We start from the raw sequence: 21,864 nt of genomic DNA on the forward strand, positions 1-21,864 counted from the left end.
TTGAAGGGTGGTGTTTAAAAAAACTCATTCCAGGCACGTACAGAAATAGTTTTTTTCTAACAATTAAGAAACATTTTCAGATATTTTGCAGTGGTGGGGTATTTCAGAAACATTTATGTCTTTAAATACCAGATTCCTCAGACTGGTTAATGCAGAAGTATTAAAAAGAAACCTATTTTTTAAAAAAATTTGTTTCAGAATGCACTCAGCAGGAGGGGTTCAGCATGGGGAATTTTTCGTTCTTATTCAACTTCTTAATACATCCAGGAGCATCTTGGGACCCTCAAGGACCTTGGTGATTAATTCTCTACTTACTTCTATATTCTCTTCTCTAGAAACTCTTCAGGTGACCTGTTACATTCAAATACTGTCAAAATGTCAATAATCAACCAAATATTTCATGGTGGTGTGTGCATTTGTTCTGTGCTGTTCCCTCTACCTAGGATGAATTTTTGTTACTGTTTACCTGGTGAACCCCTTTCCAAACCCTTTGAAATAAACAGAAACATGGCTTCCTCCAGACCCCCAAGATAAAAGGTATTCATTTCTTCTCTTCTGCAGCAACATCTTTGAGTTCAGCCCCCACTCTTGGCCATTCAGGCAGAATGCACGAGCTTCTGCTCCTTTCCTTCCTACCTCATAAAGATGGAGTCAGAAACAGCTTCACAACATGACCCTTCATTCCCACCTTCTCCAGACACATACCCTCCTTAGCTCTGCCCCATGCTTATTCCAAAGCTCCATGACCCTTCATTCCCACCTTCTCCAGACACACACCCTCCTTAGCTCTGCCCCATGCTTATTCCAAAGCTCCATGACCCTTCATTCCCATCTTCTCCAGACACACACCCTCCTTAGCTCTGCCCTATGCTTATTCTAAAACTCCATGACCCTTCATTCCCACCTTCTCCAGACACACACCCTCCTTAGCTCTGCCCCATGTTCATTCCAAAGCCCCCGCAATCTCAGGTGGGTGTGTTCCTCACCTGGCAAGCGTCACTTCTGTGTATGTACTCTTGATGGACACATTAGCACACAGGTACCCCTATAAAGATATCTGATAGTTATTGAACGCTTCATACAAAGAGCTTTTCCAAGTTGTCCCTATGTCTTAAAAATTCCATAAAGTGGAATTTTTCTGATTTCCAATATTTATAGGTCTGGGACCACAAGGGTAGGGCAAACCAAAGGGTCAGCCTCCTATGGGCCAACTGGCCAAGAGTAAGGACTGAGCTCTAGGCATTCTGATGAGCACTTACTAGAGCTTGCCACAAAGTACTGTGAAAGCACAGAGGACAGTATTGCTGATCTTGCCTGGAGGACAAACAGGGCTTCACAGAGGAAGTGCCCTGTGCCATCATTAGATTTATGACAATGTATCCCACCTGGCAAAATGAGGCTTAGTTGTGATGTTTGGTAGTACATAGATAAACATTTAAGTTTTAAAATGTGTCCATTTAAAGATAACAGATAGTACAGGTGGAATGCGGATCTGACAAAAGTAGAACAATTCAGGTTTATTACATACCATTCTATTTGCTTCATTGACAAATGCCATTTTGCCTTCACTATGAGAAGGTCATTAATCTAAGTGTTTTCAAATACTAATTGATTTGATCCTCATAACAACTCTATGAGGTAGGTATTATACTGTTTTGGGGTCCATAAGACACCAGAGAAAACTAAGGCACAGAAATGTTAAATAATTTACCCAAGGTCCTAGAGCTAGCAAGTAGGAGGACTTGAACCCAGGCAGTTTGGGGCTAGTACCTACACACGTGGACACTATAATATGCTGCCTCTTGTGCAGATATGTGTGGAAAAACTATAAGCTCAAGAGAACAAGGGCACATATCTTTTTCTCTTCATTGTGTATCCAGCCTTTACATTACAGCATGGCTCATAGTTGGAGCTAAATATTAAACGCTTTTGAATAAATGGATGATAGACAATAGAAGCAGCTTTCTTTGGTTATATTGATCACACTGTTGTATATGTGTGTTTACATATCTGTCTTCCCTTCAGACCTTCATTCCTGTCACATAGTATTTGCTCACTAAATTCATTCATTCAAAAGACATTTATTTGTTGCCTTTGAGCTTCAAAAGTACATATCATGTAATAGAAGATCATAAATGGTACTATAATGCTGCTCTAATAAATCAGGGGAGAATTTTTTAAATCAAAGATGGTTTAGAACTGTAGTTGTGTACAGTTACACATCATAACAACAGGGGTAACTCCCTTTAAGAAAACCAGATTTTGGCTGGGCGTGGTGGCTCATGCCTGTAATCCTAGCACTTTGGGAGGCCGAGGCGGGCAGATCACCTGAGGTCAGGAGCTCAAGACTAGCCTGACCAACATGGTGAAACTCTGTCTCTACTAAAAATACAAAAATTAGCCGGGCATAGTGGCGCATGCCTGTAATCCCAGCTACCTGGGAGGCTGAGGCAGGAGAATCGCTGGAACCCAGGAGGCAAAGGCTGCAGTGAGCTGAGATCATGCCACTGGACTCCAGCCTGGGTGACAGAGCGAGACTCTGTCTTGGGAAAAAAAAGAAAAGAAAATCAGATTTTTCACAAAAAAGAGATTGACACAGCAGTTATATTCCATGTTGACAGAGTTTGGATGTTCTGTCCCTTCCAAACCTCATGTTGAAATGTGACTTCCAATGTTGGAGGTGCGGCCTGGTGGGAGATGTTTGGGTCATGGGAGCAGATCCCTCATGATAGTTTTGGTGTTTTCCTCATGGTCATGGGTGAGTTCTTGTTCTGTGAGCTCATATGCGATCTGGTTGTTTAAAAGAGCCTGGAACATCCTCCTCTCTCTTGCTCCCTCTTTCACAGCATGAGAAAAGCTCACACTGAGGCCTGGAAGCTTTGTGAGGCCCTCACCAGAAGCATGCTTCCTGTACCATGCTTCCTGTACAGCCTGAGAACTGTGAGCCAAAATAAACCTCTTTTCTTTATATTATCCAATCAGATATTCCCTTGTAGCAACACAAAACAAACTAATACACGTGTGTTACAAAGGAATACAATACAGTTCCCCCTTTAAATTGATTTACAATACATCAGGGTTCCAACTTTAAATTGAGTGCACAAAAATGCGCTTCTAAGTCATTCTGTGTTCAAAACTTTAACTTACACCAGCTTTATCAAGGTCAGCTCGGTGACGTAAAGTGAGTGTACCCATAAATTAATCCACTTACATGATGACACGTATTTCCCAGTGATGCCCGTAAGAAAGGACACAGAACATTCTCAACAGATTATTCATAATTCTTCTGACAGAATTATGTGATGGCTATGTTTTCAATTATAATTAGTGACATTATCTAATATAGCATGTTACGGAAGAGTTGAAAAAAAATGAACTCTAAAGTTAGCTCCACATGGATCTGAATTCCAGTCTGCTGCTTCTGGTTGTGTGCCCTTGAACACATGACTCTGTCTTTCTTTCCTCATCTAAAAAAAAAAAAAAAGAAGGAAACTAATAATGCCCATTTGCACAGGGCATTGTGAGATCATGAATGTCAAGTGCCAGACACACAATAGCTCTGAAATAAAAGTTCATTTCCTTTGCTTCTTTCCCAAAGGATTATAAATCGTTCTACTATAAAGACACATGCACACATATGTTTATTGCGGTATAGTTCACAATAGGAAAGACTTGAAACCAACCCAAATGCTCATCAATGATAGACTGGATAAAAAAATGTGGCACATATACACCATGGAATACTATACATCCATAAAAAAGGATGAGTTTCTGTCCTTTGCATGGACATGGATGAAGCTGGAAACCGTCATTCTCAGCAAACTAGCACAAAAACAGAAAACCAAACACCGCATGTTCTCACTCATAAGTGGGAGTTGAACAATGAGAACACATGGACAGAGGGAGGGGAACATCACACACTGGAGCCTGTCAGGGGGTGGGGGGCTAGGGGAGGGATAGCATCAGGACAAATACCCAATGTAGATGACAGGTTGATGGGTGCAGCAAACCACCATGACATGTGTATACCTATGTAACAAACCTGCACATTGGGCACATGTATCCCAGAACTTAAAGTATAATGAAAAAACTTCCAAAAACATTGTCATGTTTGTCAATGGATAATAGACAATAGAAGAACATTTCTTTTGTTATATAGATCACACTATTGTATATGTGTGTTTACTTATCTGTCTTCCCTTCAGACCTTCATTCTTGTCACATAGTATTTGCTCACTAAATTCATTCATTCAAAAGAGATTTACTTGTTGCCTTTGTGCTTGAAAAGTACATATCATGTAATAGAAGATCATAATGGTACTATAGCAAATTACTAATAAGGAACACTAAATGTAGAAAGGCATGCCTTGCCAATGTCTTGACCCCTTGAGTCAACCAGACAAGGAGTCTGGTTGCCCAGGAGGAAGCTAAGAGGGAATAGCAATTGAAATAGAAAACTAAAGGGAACTACTCCCAAATACTAGGGCTTACTTGGGTCATTTCAGTGAGTTCCTTAAAAACTCAGCAGGGGATTTCCATTGCACTATTTCCCAGAGTGGTTGATGCAATCTCCAGTAAACTATAAATGAAATAGGCATGCATGCACATACTGAGTAGTGTGGTGTCATTTACAAGAATGTGCATCTTGGAGCCACACTGCTTGATTTAAAGCAAGACTTCAACATGTATTAGTTGTGTGTCCTTAGGAAATGTATTAAACTTCTTTATGACTCAACTTTGCCATTTGTGAAAGGAAGATAAGAATAATATATACCTTGTAAGGATGTTTGGAGAATTGAATAAAATAATGTACGTACAGCACTTAAAATAGACCTTAACATATTGTAAGTGTCCAATAAATCCAATACGATATTAATATATACATTCATAAGTATTAATAGGCTTCTATGAGTGGTGAAAAGATGATTGATTCTCATTGCTTTACATTATTCTGCATTTTCCGAATCTATTACAACATTAGTGTATTAATTTATAGTCTCATGCATACAAAACCTTGATAGTGCCTCACATTTTGAAGTGGGATGTTTAAAACATCAGTTCAAAGAGTGGGACGGTGGGAGATTCCTATAGAGCCAATGGGTGGAATTCACAAAGAACCAGCAATTGAAGATTTGGCGATATAGTCTAGAGCAATCTGGGGGTAAGTAGCCACCAAAGCTTTTGCATGAATGGCCTTAAACCACAGGCCAAAGGAGTGAAAATCCTTTAAAGTAGGGGTTCAGACTCAATTACCTGCAGGGATTTTTTAGGTAACATGAATGAGTAAAGCTGATCTGGTGTTACCAACAGAGAGTGGTGGAACCTGGGACAACTGGACCACACTCATCCTATTTAAAGAGGGCAACCACCACCAGTTCCTGTTTGCTGTGGCCATGCTGTGTTTCCAGATTTTGTAATTTTTAAAGTGAATTCAAAATTCTGGAGTTTTATGTAAAACATCCTGTATTTTTTAAAAAGGTTGCATTTGTATATATTTATGAGGTACAAGTGCAAATGTGTTACATGGATAGACTACATAATGGTGAAGCCAAAGCTTTTAGTATATCCATCACCTGAAAAACCTACATTGTACCCATGAAGGACTGTCTCATCACCCACCCTCCTCCTGCACCCCCACCCTTCCAAGTCTCCACTGTCGTTCTATACTCGATATCCATGTGTTACGTGTTTAGCTCCTACTTATCACTGAGGATATTCACTATTTGTTTTTCTGGTGTCTGAATTCTTTTACTTAAGATAATGACCTCCAGTTCCATCCATGTTGCTGCAAAAGACATGATTTTATTCTTTTTCATGGCTGAGTAATATTCTATTATGTATATGTGCCACATCTGCTTTATCCAAGCATCCATTAATGGACACTTAGGCTGATTTTATATCCTTGCTATTGTGAATAGTGCTGCAATAAACATAAAAGTGCAGGTATACTTTTGATACAAGCATTTCTTTTCCTTTGGTAGATACTAAGTATAGGGATTAATGGGCCGAAGGGTAGTTTTATTTGCAGTTTTTTGAGAAATCTCCATGCTGTTTTCCATGGAGGTTGTACTAATTTACACTCCCACCAACACTGTATAAACGTTCCATTTTCTCTGCATCTTTGCCAACATCTGTTATTTTTTGTCTTTCTAATAATAGCCATTCTGGCTGGTGCAAAATCATATCTCATTGTGGTTTTAATTTGCATCTCTCTGATGATTAGTGATGTTGAGCAGTTTTTCATATGCTTTTTAGCCATTTGTATGTCTTCTTTTGAAAAATGTCTATTCATATCCTTTGCTCACTTTTTAATGAGATTGATTTTGTTGTTGTTGTTGTTGTTGTTGTTGAGTTGTCTGAATTTCTTATAAATTCTCAGTATTAGATCCCTGCTGGTTACATAGTTTGCAAATATTTGTTTCCCATTCTGCAGGTTTTCTGTTCACTCTGTTGACTTTTTCATTTGCTGTGTGGAAGCTTTTTAGTTTAATGTTGGAAGTTAACTGAATTTTTTTAAAAATATTGAAAGCTAAACACACATGTCATGAAGCCATCAGTTTACAACCAGTGCACTAAAGGCTTATCTTCATCCTAAAAAAAATCTGTATGGAAAAAGAGAAGGTTCACATAACTCAACAGGATTCATGGGAAGTATCCAGTGGATAGCAAAATAGGAAGTGGCAGAAGGACCTGGGTTCCTGATGACATTGTTGAGACAATGCACTAAACTTGGGACTACCTATCTCCTGTCTTGTTAAGAAAACAACAAATGCTTAATGGTGTCATCCACGATCATCCAGGTTTTCTTTTATTTGCAGCCATATGCACGTTTACATATTCATACTTACATGAAGCTAAAGAAGATCGGGAACAATCTGGAGAAAGAAGATGGTAGTAAGAACAGGCAATTGCCTTTGGAAAAAAATTGTTCACTCATTCATTTTACAAATGCTTATTGTGCAACCACATCTACTGAGCTAGACTCAGAGGGTTTCAAAGATAAATCAGACTCAACCTCATGAAGCCCACAATCCAGGTGGCATTTGCAGCTTGTCTAAGTCTACTCCAGCTGCTAGAGCAGAATACCACACATTAGATAACATAAATGATACATTTATTTCTCGTAGTTCTGGAGGCTAAGAAGTGCAAGATCACAGTGCCAGCAGATTCAGTGTCTGGTGAGGGTCCTCTCTGTGGCTTACATATGGCCACCTTCTTGCTGTATCCTCATTAGGTGGGGAGACAGTGGGCTGTGGTCTCTTCCTCTTTATATAAGGACACTAATCCCATCATTGGGACTCCACCATCATGACCTAATCTAAAACTAATTACCTCCCAAAGGCCCCATCTCCAAATACCATTACACTGGAGATTAGGGTTTTGATATATGAATTCAGGGTTTATTGGGGGGTGTGGGGTGAACACAAACATTCAGTTCGTCACACAGCTCATCCTTTTAGACAAAAAGGAAAAGAACTGGGTCAAAAACCAGGCAATGTGAATGGGCTGCTCACAGGTGCAATCCAGAGGACAATTTCATGCCAGGCAAGGTAAGGAAATAAATCTGTAGACTGGCCTTTGGCTGACTGCCAAGAACATGGAGCCTGCGTATGGATGTCAACGACAGAGTGTGCGGATAGTGGACCCCCATGCCTTATTTATAACCTGTTTTCATCTGGCTGCTATCTAGAAAGGCCCTGCCTCTCATCTCCTTGCCACCTTCTTGTACCATCCAATTTGACAGCATCATTTACAGTTCTCCTTTCTCAGATACTCCCTGGGCCTGAGGAAATACAGATAAGAGGAGTGGATGACCAGGGAGAGAACTTAGGAAGGCTGGGGCGTCTGGGAGGAAGAAGCTGGCTGGAAATCACTCTGCCTTGTAGAGATGAGCAGGAAGCTGTTGTTTCTGCCCTCCTGTCAGTATCTCCTCCCTCTAATCTCTCCAACCATGCTGTCTGCATAGACACAAATGCCAGCTGTAGGGGAAGACTGAAGCATGTTCAGCAGTCTCAGAAAGCCCAAGAGAATTAACAGAAGAGGGCCAAGTGTGTCCAACAGGAAGGAACCTCCCCTCTCCCTGTCTCAGAGTCCTGATCCTCAGAAGTGGGGGTGGGCAGGTGGCACAAAGGGCAGAAAAGATCATTTCTTCCATTAAAAGCCCTCTTTCCTTCTCCAAACACACTCTCCAGGTAACTCAAAGGAAGAGATGTTCTTTGTCTTTCTCCCTCAGACCAGCATTTGCCTGAGATGGCTAAGGCGGGACAGTGGTTAATTCATGAAAGCACAGAGAATACTGTTGTTAAGGACCCGTCTAAAGTTCAAACATTCATGAAGTCTCTGAACTGGAAGCAAGTTTAAACACTCTCCAGCCTAACCCTGCACCCCATCCACTGCGTCAATTCGTTCTGCCAAGTCATTCGTTCATCCAAGCATTTCTTGAGCACCTATTTTGTGCTGTGCCAGGTGCTGAAATATACGCAACACAGAGCCATGAACAAAACAGATATAAGAAACTTATCCAAGTGCCAAGTGGCTGTCCTACCTCAGTCTGACCAAGTAAATGATATCTCATGACCTTCAGAGCCAGCAGACCCCTTCCTGGGACAGGTCTGACTCCTCCAAGAGTCTTCCCCATTGGGCCCAAATATCCCTCTACTTTCATTCATTCTTCACATGCACTGAGCACTTACACAGGTCCAGGGTGCTTCATGTGAAGCTTTTACCTGCTCCTTGTTTCATGTTTCTCACAATTACTCTGTAAGAAAAATATTATTTCCATCTTCCAGGTGGGACCTGAGCCACAGAGAGACAATGTGACTTGGCCAACACCACCACACTGGCCATGAAAGAGTCAAAACTGGAATTCAAGTCCTCCAACCCGAGGTCAGATACCTGGTCTGAGGCAGCTCGCGACATCCTTGCTGAGTCCTGTCTGTGCAGAGGTGAGAACAACCTCCCTCACTGCAATGGATTCTGGGGGTGAAGGAGGGGCTGACCCCCACCAAGTGCAATAAATTTAAGAAGGGCCAAAGAATCTTTCTCCACTAAATATCCCGGCTTCACTGCTGCCCGGAAGCAATCTCAGCTGTTCACTGGAATCACAGAGCCGTGCTCCCACTCTGCCTGAAGCTGAAGCTCGTCCTGAGGACCCCTTGGAGCCCAGGGCCATGCGCTTTGCCAGAGAATCCTATAGGAATGAATTTCCAACAAGGGTGCCAGCGGGTGGAGAGGAGAGCCAGAAGACAGCGCTCTCCGGGAAACAAGCAGTGACTCACGAAGTGAGGTGAGGAGCTCCCTCCCAGATGCTCAGGCTCTCAGGGAGGACCCAGAGGCCTTCTCATTGCTGCTCAGTTCATTCCAACAGCCTCTCCCACAACACAGGGATTCAGAAGCTCAGGAGTGCTTGGGTACAACTCCCTCATTTGACAGATACAGAAACGGAGGGTCAGAAGGCAAACTGCAGGCCTAAAGTAACAGTCAGTGGGCCGAAGGGTCAGAAGAAGAGGTCAGGAGTTGTGAAGAAAGTCTCAGACTTTTTTTGGGCAGATGTCACATTGGGTGAGTCTTTAGTTGATGCCCAGACCTGACCCAGGGGAGCAGCAGGGTCTCTGTGGCCATCAGGAGACAAGGCACTGTCCAGAGTGTTCTGAAGTTAACCACTGCTGGAGTGACCTACTAGCTGTATCACCTTGTGAACTTTACTTAATGCCTTTGTTCAGCATCTTCAGCTATAAAAGGTAGATAATAATAATAATACTACCTCTGTCATTGAGTTGTACAGATTCACTTGTACAATGGTCTGAATGCTTGTATCCACCCAGTATTCACATGTTGCAACAAAATCACCAATGTGATTATAATAGGAGGTGGGCCTTTGGGAAGTGATTAGGCAATAAAGATGGAACCCGCATGAAGAGGATTAATTCACCTATTAAAAGAGGCCCAGAGAGCTCCCTTCCCCCTTCTGCATACAGTGAGAAGACAGCCATCTAGGAACCAGGAAACAGGCCCTTACCAGACACCAAGTCTGCCAGCACCTTGATCTTAAACTTCTAAGCCTCCAGAACTATGAGAAATAAATTTCTGTGGTTTATAAGCCACCCAGTTGACAGTAGTTTGTCAACAGCCTGAACAGACCAAGACAACTGGAAAACTCCAAGTAAAGCACTTAGCACACAGCCTGGCCCATAGTAAGGGCTCTACTAACAGGGGCCATGACGGTAACGACAGCTGCGTGCACTGAGCACCTGTGATATGCTAAACATCACCAGTGATTTTACATGCATTATTTCAGTTCATCCCCTTGCTTCAGTGAAACCAGATGATCTGCTTTATTTTACTACCTGAGAGAAAACAGACCCACAGCTTCTCCAGAGGAAACTCTGATTCCAACATCAGATATCCAGTTAGTGTCAGAGGCCAGATTAGAACCTGGGTGTGATCAGATTCCAGAACTGGTGCATGTAACCACCATACCCTCTCTGCCAGTGCTGCAAGAACTCAATTTCCCAGATAAAAACACTGGCCAGATGGATCACATCCACGCTGGGCTTTTTGTCCACGAATCTGTCCTTTTCTGGACTATGAACTGCCCAAGAGCGCATTATTGCTCGTCTTGCTCACTACTGTATCCCCAGCACCTGGGTGCACCTGACACCGGGCTGCTCAGTGTTTGTGGGATAACTAATTGAAGGAATATAGCATCACCATCACTTGGTAGAAAAGACTGATGGTAAAGAATGGCTGTTCACATCCACTTCTCCTCTCTCCCTGGAACTCCCTCTCTCTCCCTCTTCTTCTTTTTCATTGCTGGAAATAACACAGAATCAAAGCTTTGTGGAAATCTATCTCCTTCTTAATCTTCCTATGTTATTTCTACTTCTGCTATATTTAGTTTTGACTAGTCGTTAGATCCCTTCCATCCCTTTTCACAGCAATCTCCTAATCATCCTACAAAACCCAACTCAAATGCTGCCTCCTCTAGGAAAGTCTTCTCCACTCTATTGAAGGATAGAAGTTCTAGCCTTGGGTGCTTCTGTAAGATTTTTGTTGTTGTTGTTGTTGTTGTTGTCGTCCATGGCTCTGTGAACCTGCACTTAACCAGGCTGAAACCTCTGCCTGCCACCAGTGGTACATCAGTCCTCCACCCCATAGAAAAAGTTACTTAAGGGCAGCACTGTGTCTTCTTATTTCCGCCTGCAGCATTTATCTAGCACAGTGGCTGGCAGCAAGCAGGCACTCAGGAAATGTACTGAATGAATGATCAGGATGTGTCCAGTTCTTTAATAAGAGACTTACTACTTTTAGGTAAGTAGCATTCAGACCTGCAATAGCTATTTCTTAAGTGCCTATTCTGCATTGGGCACACAAGCATTGTGCCCAGTGTTGGGCTGAAGGATTAAGCAAAGCAAGAGAGATAAGAAGCAAGTGCAGAAATAAAGAAACAGGAGTTCGAGACCAACCTGGTCAATGTAGTGAGACCCTGTCTCCACCAAAAACACAAAAATTAGCCGGCCATGGTTGTGCATGCCTGTAATCCCAGCTACTTGGGAGCTTGAGGCAGGAGAATCACTTGAACCTGGGAGGCAGAGTTGCAGTGAACCGAAAGCACGCCACTGCAGTCCAGCCTGGGTGACAGAGTGAGACTCCATCTCGAAAAAAGAAAAGAAAAAAAAGAAACAGGATATTTTAGAGAGGGATCAGTGTGATGAAGACAATAATGCAGAGATATGAGAGAAAATTACTGAAGGGCTCTTGTAGACAAGAGGTCAGAGCAGCCTCCCTGAGGCGGTGACGTTTGAGCTGAGATCCGAATGACCAGAAGCAGCTGGCCAGGAAAAGTCAGCAATGCTGGGCCAGGAAAAATGAACAGCCTGGGGAAGCGCTTTTAAGAGGAGCAAGCTTAGGGTGTTGGGGGTACGGCAAGGGGACCAAGGGGTCCCAAGGGTGGGAGTGAAGAAAGAGATAAGCTCAGAGACTATGCAACAGTAGGACTGTTTGGGCCTCCTGGGCCATGGTGAGCACATCAGAGGGTTTTAAGCAGAACAGATGGCCTTATGTTTTGGTGAGATCACTCTGGCTGAGCTGACAAGAATGGGTTTTTGAAGCTATAGCAGGAGTAGATGCAGGAAAACCAGTTAGGAGGCCACTGCATTAGTCCAAGTGTGAGCTGACAGTGGCTGACCAAGATATACTAATGGGGGTAATGGGGCAGAAAGTATTTCAGAGGTGGCACCTACAGAACTTACTGGTGTACTGGGTGCGGACGGCGAGGGAAAGACAGGAGTCAAGAGTGGTTATTGTATGCTCAGCGTTTCTAAAATAACACATCCCCATTACTCAGAGGCCTCTAGAGAGGACATGCTTCCATCTCTCCTCCACATCCAGCAGATGGTGCCTGAGTGTGAAATCTACCCAGCACGCCCGGGCTGCCTCTTCCTACTCCCCAGCCCACCTTCACTTGAGGGAGCATCTTTCGCTCCTCAAAAGTACTTCCTGAGCCTGAAAGTCATTGCTATTGATTTATCCAGCAAAATGTAATTTGGGAAAAGCTGGTGTCCTTTTTTTTTCTGTAAAGAATCATTTGTACCCAGGAAAGCACTATGTAAAGGATGATGGCTTCCATCAATTGCAGTCCCATTGTGGGGGTGGTAAAGACATTTATGTGAGTCAACAAAGCCAGGGGAGTGTTAGGAACCAAAACATTTTAATAATGTGCTGATTTTTAAGGAGGTTTGATGTCTTGGAGGGAAGAGGCCTGAGCCAGCTGCATGCATTTTTGCCACGTGGTTGCTGGAGCCTTTTGAGAAGGTTGGGAGCCTCATTACCTCAATAGCCTATTGTAGATAGCGCACCATTAAATCCTAAGCTGGGCTGTGAAATTGATTTTTTGCATTTTATTTTCAGGCTTTGCTGTGGTTTGAATGCATCCCCCCAAAAAGCATATGTTAAAAACTTAATCTCCAACGCAACAGTGTTGACAAGTGGGACTTAATGAGAGACGATTAGGCCATGAGGCAGAAGTGAGTAAATTAATGCATTACCATGGAAGTGAGTTCCTTGTAAAAGCATGAGTTTGGGTCTCGGTCTCTCTCTCTCTCTCTCTCTCTCTCTCTCTCTCTCTCTCTCTCTCCCCCTCTCTCCCACACACACTTCGTTCTCTCTGTCTCTCTTCTCTCTCTCTCTGCCTCTCTCCTTCTCCCTCACTTTTCTCTTCCATTCTTGCATCATGTGAGGAACAGTTTCCCGCAGTGTTCAAGGCACCATCTCGGGAAGAGAGACCAAGCCCTCACCAGACTCCAAACCTGCTGGCACTTTGATCTTGGACTCCCCTGCCTCCGGAACTATAAGAAATAAATCTTTCTTCTTTATAAACTACCCAGTCTCAGGTGTTCTGCTATAGCAGTGCAAAATAAAACAAACTAAGGCACATTTTAAATGACAGATATGGGAAGGTGGGTGCCTACTTACTTTGAGAAACCAAAATCCAAAGATGGAAAATGCACCCCACCTCCTGATCCCATTCTTTCCTCCCCCAACTGGTACCTATTTGGCAGGTTGAGCCCCTCAGCAGGTTGTCAGACCAACTTTGCTCACAACGTATACCCAGCAGGTATCAATTTAGTCCTGCAAACAAACTATGTTATTGAATGTCTTCAGATGCCCTGGGATTATAGCCATGAGCAAACAGAGGCAAGGTCCCTACTCTCATAAAATTCACATTCCAGTAGAGAAGAAGAGAATGAACTAACACATAAGATAATTTCATAGAGTAATGTAATAAAGATCATATAGCTGATTGCTCTATAGTAAATCCAGGGCAGAGTCTGGCACACATGTCTCGTGAAGAGCCTAAGAGTAAACATTGTTGGCTTTGAGGCCACACACTCTGTTGCAACTACTCAACTCTCCTGTTGTATTATGAAAGCAGCCTCAGACAATAGGAAAAGAATAGTAGACAATAGTAAAGGAATAAGGAATAAAACTCGACTTACAGAATGGGTGGGAAGTCAATCACCTTCTCTAGGGGAAAGTGGAAGAGATATTTAGTAGGATGGAGTGAAAAGATGATGATATTTAAGGCGAAGTCAGAATGAGGCGAAGAAACCAGCTGCATATAGAAGGGAGGCATTGAAGACAAGGGAATAGCATGTGCAAAGCCCTGAGTCAGGACTATTTCAGGAACAGAAATGTCTACTGGTGAGGTGGGGCAAAGGGAAAAGGAAGGAGACACAGCAGTGTGAATTCAGGTCAAGAGGTGGGCAGGAATCAGGTTCCAATGGGCCTACTAGTCCATGGTGAGGCCTGGCACCTAATAGACCATCCTGCTATTGCATAATCTCTGAGCTCATTTCCTCCACAGTTTTTCAAACCCTGCTAAAAGAGACAAAAAGAAACTACAGAAGTTTCGAGAAAGAAAGTACAAGACCACGATTCTTTATCCACACTCTTGAAATTTTAAAAACTGACAACTGAAGGTTTTTTTCCTAAGTTTGGCATGAAATCACTTGGCAGCAAACACTGTCTGAGTGTACAGGAGGCTATTTATGGTCTTTATTTATCCCTCTTCGTGTGAATATTCATGTATTTCACTCTTACATGTTTGGGTGTGGGGTACTGCCCGTAGTACAATGCCAGACCTACATAATACACTACATCTGGCTTTTCCTCCATCCAAAAGATTCTGAATTTCTGGAAGTTTCAAAGTTTTAGATAAAAGATTATGGACTTCTACCATGATCAGATTCATAGTCTTTAGGAGGAAAACTCTATTTGCAGTTTTAAAGATAAACTGGAGGAAGCAGAGAAGGAAGCTAGTTAAGAAACTACCGGAAAACCGGTGGTGAGAAATATGGAGATTGTACCAAGCTGGAGATGCTGGGGATGGAGGAGTTTGGGAGATATGTCCCAGGAGGATCAACATAACTCAGTGCCTGATTGGAGGTGGGAGGTAAGAGAGGAAGGAATCCAGAATGAGTCTCATGCTCTTCGCTTGTAAGAGTGGACAGATGGTGAGCCATCCCCCACAAGAGAAAGCTGAGGATGATTAGAATTAAGAAGAAAAAATGCTAAATGCCAGGTTGGACATGTGTATGTGAGGTTCTTCTGCATCTTGTGGTTGGAGACATGTGGTAGGGAGTTGGAAATGTGAGTCTGGAGCCCGGGAGAGAGGCTGGTGTCAGAGGTACAGATTTACGAAGTGTCGCAAGTTAATAGCGTTCCCCAAAATGACATGGCCAAGTCCTAACCCCAGTGTCTGTGAATGTGACCTTATGTAAAATTAAAGTCTTTGCAGATGTAATTAAGTTAAAGATTCTTAAAATGAGATCACTCCGGGCTTACAGTGGGCTCTAAATCCAATTATTGTTATCCTTCTAAGAGAAGGGAGAGAGGTTTGAGACAACACAGAGAGAACGATACGTAAAGACAGAGGTAGAGATTAGAGTGACGCAGTGCAAGCCGAGAAATGTCAAGAATTGCCTGAGCTACCAAGAGCTAGGAGGGAGGCGTGGAACGGATTCTCCCTCAGAGCCTCCAGAAGGAACCAATCCTGCTGACACTTTGCTGTTGAACCTCTGGCCTCCGGAATTGTGGGAGCATACATTTCTGTTGTTTTCAGTCACTCAGTGTGTGGTCATCTGTTATAGCAGCCTCAGGAAACTAACACAAAAAGTTTCAGTCATGCAAGGCATTTTCAGTCTCAGAATATGGTGAGAAATGGCCAGGTGCTGTGGCTCTCGCCTGTAATACCAGCACTTTAGGAGGCCAAGGCGGGGGGTCACCTGAGGTCAGGAGTTCAAGACCAGCCAGGCCAATATGGCGACACCCCGTCTCTACTAAAAAATACAAAAATTAGCCAGCCATGGTGGTGTGCACCTGTAATCCCAGCTACTTGGGAGACTGAGACAGGGAGAATTGCTTGAACCCAGGAGGCGGAGGTTGCAGTGAGCAGAGATCGTGCCACTGCACTCCAGCCTGGAAAACAGAGCAAGACTCCATCCCAAATATATATATATATTATATATATATATATAAAATATATATATATATATATATATGGAGAGAGGGAGAGAGAGAGAGAGAGAGAGAAAGGAGAGAGGAACCTAAGGACAGAAGTCAGGCAACCCCAACATTGAATAAACAACAGAATGGGGACTGAGAAAGGGCAGTGGGAGAGGTAACATGAGAACTGTGGGAGAGTCGAGACTCAGAAGGTCATACACTCCAGGCAGGACGATGTGCTATACAGTGTCAAATTTTTGCAGGGGAGACAGACAGAATTAAGGCTGCGGATGCAGGTCGTTAGTGACATTGAGTTGGAGTAATTTCAGTAAGCCAAGGAATAAATAATATGTGGGAAAAGTGAAATCAGTAAAGGATTCTTTCAAGACGTTCATCAATAATGAAGGGAAGACAGTAGCTTGAAAGGGCTTTGGGTCTGGAGAAATGGTTTTAGGGTGGGAAACATGAGTGTGTCTACAGGCTGTTTGTAGGAACTAGAGCTTGGGCAAGATTGTCAAGGTAGAACAGAGGAAAGGAAATGAAAGAGCTAGGACTATCTAATAGAGATAGTCAAATATCTGTCAACATTTGGGGTGCATAGTACAGAGTGTTTCTTAATATAAAGCTATTCTTGGGAAGCAGTTGCCCAGTGAGAGGCAACTTTCCCCAGCCCCCCTTGTAGCTAGGTAGGTACATGTGATCAGTTCTCACCAATGGAGTGGAGTGGAAGTGGTGAAGGTCTCCTCTGAGCCAAGGTGAGTGAGAAGTGTATGTACCTTCTCCACTCTTTCTTCTCCCATTTGCCAACTGGAGGCAGAGAAATTCATGGTCCTTAGGGATGGCAGCACCACAGAACAGAAGCAGCCTAGGTTCCTAAATCACCACCTGGAGAAAAGTCTCCCATGAATAGGAAAATCAGTGTTATGTGGGTGAGAAGTAAACATTGTCTTAAGTCACTGAAATATGGGAGTTTATTTGTTTTAACAGCTGGTGTTACTCTAATACAGTCTGTATATTATGTATACTCTGATCTTATACTGCTGGGCTCCTGCCACCTGCTAGAGCTCAACTCCTGCCAGACTAGCTCACTAATGACCATCTGCCTGGCATCTGTCCCTTTGCAACTAAAGGTCTTTCATTCATTGAACACAAATGTATTAATCGCCTACAATGTGTAATGCACTTGGAAGGAGGTAGGAATGCAGCCATGTACGTGACGAATCTCTACCTTCAGGTGACTTATATTCTAATGAGACAGACAGACAGTGAACACATAAACATAGAATATAATACCAGCTAGGAACATGATATGCTATAAGTAAATAAACAAAGCAGAATGAAAGGATAGAAAGCGGTGGGAAGGGTGTGGTGCAATTCAAAATAAGCTGATCACGAAGACTACTTTGAGGATGTAATGTGAATGAAGAGACTTATGTTAAGTCACCAGACCAAGAAAGAGGTAGAGGAAATGTAACTCAGAGGGAGCAGCTCACACAAAAGCCCAGAGAAGAGAATATGCTTGGCATCTTTGGAGAGCACTGTGGCCAGCACAAGGTGAGTAACTGATAGGAGGTAAGGCAGAAAAATGATTAAGAGCCAGATTATAGGGGCCACGGAAGCACTCTCAAGCCTGTCCTAAGAAACAGGGAGCCCCTGACTAGGTTTAGCCTTAGAGGCAAGGAAGGCGTCACTAGACATTTTCCAAGAGGCAGTTCCTTTCTTATAGACATGTCCAGTTTCTAGGTCTGAGCTCCTGTCCATCTTGTTCCCTGCCCTGTTCCTTGTTCTGAACCCCCACCTCTCCCCAACCTCCAGCACTGACCAGCCAGACTGCTGGGTGCATTTACCAAGGATAAGCAAGGCAAAGGCGTTTTTCATGGAGAGGTGACTCTTCTGCAAAGAAAATAAAGCTCATACATAGGCTTACTAGCAGAGAAGCAGCACCCACGAGGCAGTGAGCACTAAGTCTATATTTGATCTGAAAAACATGCAGACAGGCGAGCGGGAGCCCAAACACAACTGCTTGTGCCTTATGCGATTGCAAGTGAGTAATTTTGCCTCCTGGAGTTCCAGGAAGTTCCTCCAGCTCTGAAACAGAGCCATCCCTCATACTAGAAGGCTGTAAAAATACATGGAAGGGCTTTGGGGCCTCCACAGGTGGAAACACTTTTAACAGTCACAATAACTCGCTTTTGCAAACTGCACTTCACTCATTCCATCTATGTCAACCTCCTGACATCAATCTAAGCGGGTAACTAGCCAATTTTATTTTTTAAATGAGGAAAAGCTGACCTAGAGAGGGAGAATAATATGCCAAAGATCACAAAGCCAGGAACTGGGTTATTCTTGTGAACCCCAGTTTTTAAAATGTAATTATTCTTCCTTGCTTGAAATTGTCCATGGGTACTTAAAACACAATTTGGACCCTTTCCCGTGTCCTTCAAAGTCTTATACCAGAAATTAGCAAGCTACAGCCCACAACCGGATCTTTTTTTTTTTTTTTTTTCCTGAAACAGAATCCCCGTCTCCCAGGCTGGAGTGCCATGCCACAATCTTGGTTCACTGCAACCTCCTCCTCCTGGGTTCAAGCGATCCTCCTGCCTCAGCATCCCAAGAAGCTGAGACTACAGGTGAGTGCCACCACGCCCAGCGAATTCTTGTATTTTTAGTAGAGACAGGGATTTGCCACGTTGGCCAGGCTAGTCTCGAACTCCTGAGCTCAGGCGATCCACTCGCCTCGGCCTCCCAAAGTGCTGGGATGACAAGCGTGAGCCACTGCGCCCAGCCAATGTGATCTTATACATAAAGTTGAATCGGAACACTGCCATGCCCACGTATTTACATGTTGTCTGTGGCTGCTTTTGTACCGTGGCCGGCGTGCTGAGTAGTTGTGACGGAGGCAGCATGGCCCATAAAGCTGAAAACATTTACAATCTGTCCCTTTACAGAACAAGTTTGGAAACCTCTGATCCCCATGGTCTATGCAGGTCAATCTTTCCTTTCTTATCTCTATTCATTCTCCCTTCTACTCAAGAATTTCTAGTCACGTTGGTTTTCTTTCTCTTCCCCAAACAAACCCAGATTTCTCTGCCTCGGGCCCTTTACACTTGCCATTCTCCCTGCCTGAAATGCCTTCCCTCGCCCTGGGCTGGCTGCCTTTCCCTTTCCAGCTTTCACATTGCTGACTCTCAGGGAGGCTTCCCACGACCTCCCCATCTAACATGGCCCGGTCCGACATCGAACTAGCTCTGCTGCATTCATTCATTCATTCATTGCATATATCACCTTTTAAGTCATCTTATTTGTTTATCTACTTATTGCCAGAGTTTTGCACTAAAATAATATCTCCATGGGAACAGGCATTCTGACTGTCTCAGTCACAACGAAATTCATGATATTAGAATAATGCCTGACACACAGAGGGTATTTCATAGCCAAGTGCTAAATGAATGAACAAATCAAAGAATTAATGAATGCATTATAACTAATCCTTAGTCTACACAGCAGGCTTTCTCAATCTTGGCACTGTTGACATCGGGACTGGATAAGTCTTTGTGGTGAAGTTGTCTTGTGCATTCGAGAATGTTGAGGGGCATCCCTGGCACCTGCCTATTCGATGCCAGTAGCTTCCTTGTAACCCCTCCCCACCCCGGAATTGTGACAATGAAAAATGTCTCCTGATATTGCCAAATGTTCCCTGGGGGACTAGGGAGCCAGGAACTGAGCCCTAATTGAGAAACACTGGGTTATACAGTTTAAAATCTCCCTTGGAGCTTAAAATATAATAGCAAGTTTTTACCCAGCTCCACAATCATTTCAGATTTCCAATTAATTGTAGCCTCGCCTATGGGTGACCTCTGCTTTAGGGCCAGCTCCTTGACAAGCTGATGAAATTGCTTCTTTAAGGAAGTATCAGCATTGTTTTTGTAAACAAAAGTCCAAGTCAGAAACCTTTAATGTTTTCAGTAGGGAATGATTAATAACGAGGGAACCAGAATGCATAGAGCTACAAGTTATTACCCCATTCTGGACTGACATAAACGTAAAGAGATGTTGTTGTGTTGCCGTGAGGATGGTAGAGGGGAGGAGGCAATGTGGACAGAGAGGCCGAGGTGCTCTCTTGAGGATTTGGCCATTTACAGGGGATCAGAATTATTAATGTGAGTGTTTTGTTAAGTCTTTTTCTACGACAAGAAGAAAAATGGATGAGCACAGAGATAAAGCAAATGCATGGACTGGCAAGGGCTGCCTGCAGTCTCTGGGGTACACGGGCAAAGGGAGGATGTGGAAAGTCATTTGGTGATCTTGTTTTCTGCGAGGAAAATGCTGAGTGCAGGGAGGCTGCTGGTGCTGCAACCTGGCTCCTGCCGCTGCTTTGATGCAGGGCCGGTCAATGTATTTTGCTCACTTCCTGGGGATGGATTCTATTTTAATAGCTCTGGCCCCGCTGGGGAGTAGCTTAATGTGCCACCCAATGGATACGGCCATGTCTCCAAAAAGGATGGTTGCCCTTCAGCAGGTGACCTGTGAGGAGGAACTCAGGCCAGGCAAGGCTGCCTTGATCCATAAGCAGCATTTTCTGAGAGTGAGAGTTGGAAGGAAGACATTGGGTAGCTCAGTTGGTGTCTAAGAATGAAGCCGTTGAAGTAAGTAAATTTCTCCCAGGCTGACTCCCCCTGGATCTTTTTTTCCTTCCGACAGCCTCCGGGGACTAATCCTGCTTCCTGGTCCTCAGCACAGCTGCCAAAACTTCCTGTATTTTTCACACTTTGTCTCTCACCAAAGACTAGTTTCAGATCAGGATACAGTCCTGACTCCCAATTTTCATCGAAGAAAACAAGCACACTGTCTTTTTATTCTTGAGGTTTCAGGACTGAGAAGTAGATAGGGGTGAATGATAATAGTACAAAAAAGAACTAAGTCTTTGTTGAATCTGTTGTTTTTAATTTTCTAGCACCCATTCCCCCTTCTAATTGTAACACTCACATTTGGGGGGAATCCACTGCTCCTTAACTCTGAGTCTTTAGGATCTGGGTCTAGCTAGCCTCAGCCACACTAGATTCAGGGGTCAGCATGAGACCCAGGCCTGCACCAATCATGCTATTCCATCCTTCTGTTCATCATCATAGGCTCACAGGTGGACAAATGGCCCAGGTCAATCCAATTATCATTAATTTGAGGACTTATCCTAAAGGTAGGGGAAGAGCAATGGTCCTTCTACCTAAGTTGGGGGGAGAACAGGATGAAGGCCAGGAGCTGATGGAAACCATTTTGCCACCACCACTGGGGAGCCTGCCAATGGATTCAACAGTGAAAAGCAGAAGATGAGGTGGGACAGCATGACTGCATCACAGTGACCATGTGGGCCTCTGGGTACAGCCATGCCTGAAGCTATCCCTGCTCCTGAACTTGTCAATTGCATAAGACATCAGTTATGCAAAAGGTTTAAATTTTTTTTTTCCTCAAGCAGATTAGGGTTAGATTTTGTATCTCTTATAAAAAAGAACCTTGTACTTTCACTGACAAGTTCCCAGATTCTCATAAATTTCTCAGAGACATGGTCTTTAGTTAATGTTTGTTTACTTTATTCTCTGTGACTCCTGAGCCCCTTTCTTGAATAGTAGGTAGATAATCCTTCCGGAGAGGACTCCTTTAATCTCAGTCCTGGAAGCTTCTAAATGTGTGTTTTTTGATCACATCATATGTTCAAGACACTATGCCTGGTTCTTTACCTAAGTTTTTTTTTCCCCCATTTAACTCAGTTTATAAGAAAATGTGGTAGATCTTCTCACCCCTTTTAAAGATGAACAAACTGAGATCCCAAATGCAAAGCATGTGGTGAATGTCATATAGCTAATA

General features: G+C 43.4%; 1 long non-coding RNA gene across 2 annotated transcripts in view; it reads right to left on the minus strand.

Annotated features, from left to right (window-relative positions):
- Positions 1-21,864, minus strand: part of LOC144332232 (uncharacterized) — a 198,277-nt gene that overhangs the window by 127,718 nt on the left and 48,695 nt on the right. For both annotated transcript variants that reach the window (XR_013400133.1, XR_013400132.1), the window contains exon 2: positions 987-1,045. This is a non-coding gene — a long non-coding RNA (uncharacterized LOC144332232). The remainder of the gene's footprint in view (positions 1-986; positions 1,046-21,864) is intronic.

This window comes from Macaca mulatta, chromosome 10 (assembly GCF_049350105.2).
Source record: "Macaca mulatta isolate MMU2019108-1 chromosome 10, T2T-MMU8v2.0, whole genome shotgun sequence".
Classification (NCBI taxonomy): Eukaryota; Metazoa; Chordata; class Mammalia; order Primates; family Cercopithecidae; genus Macaca; species Macaca mulatta.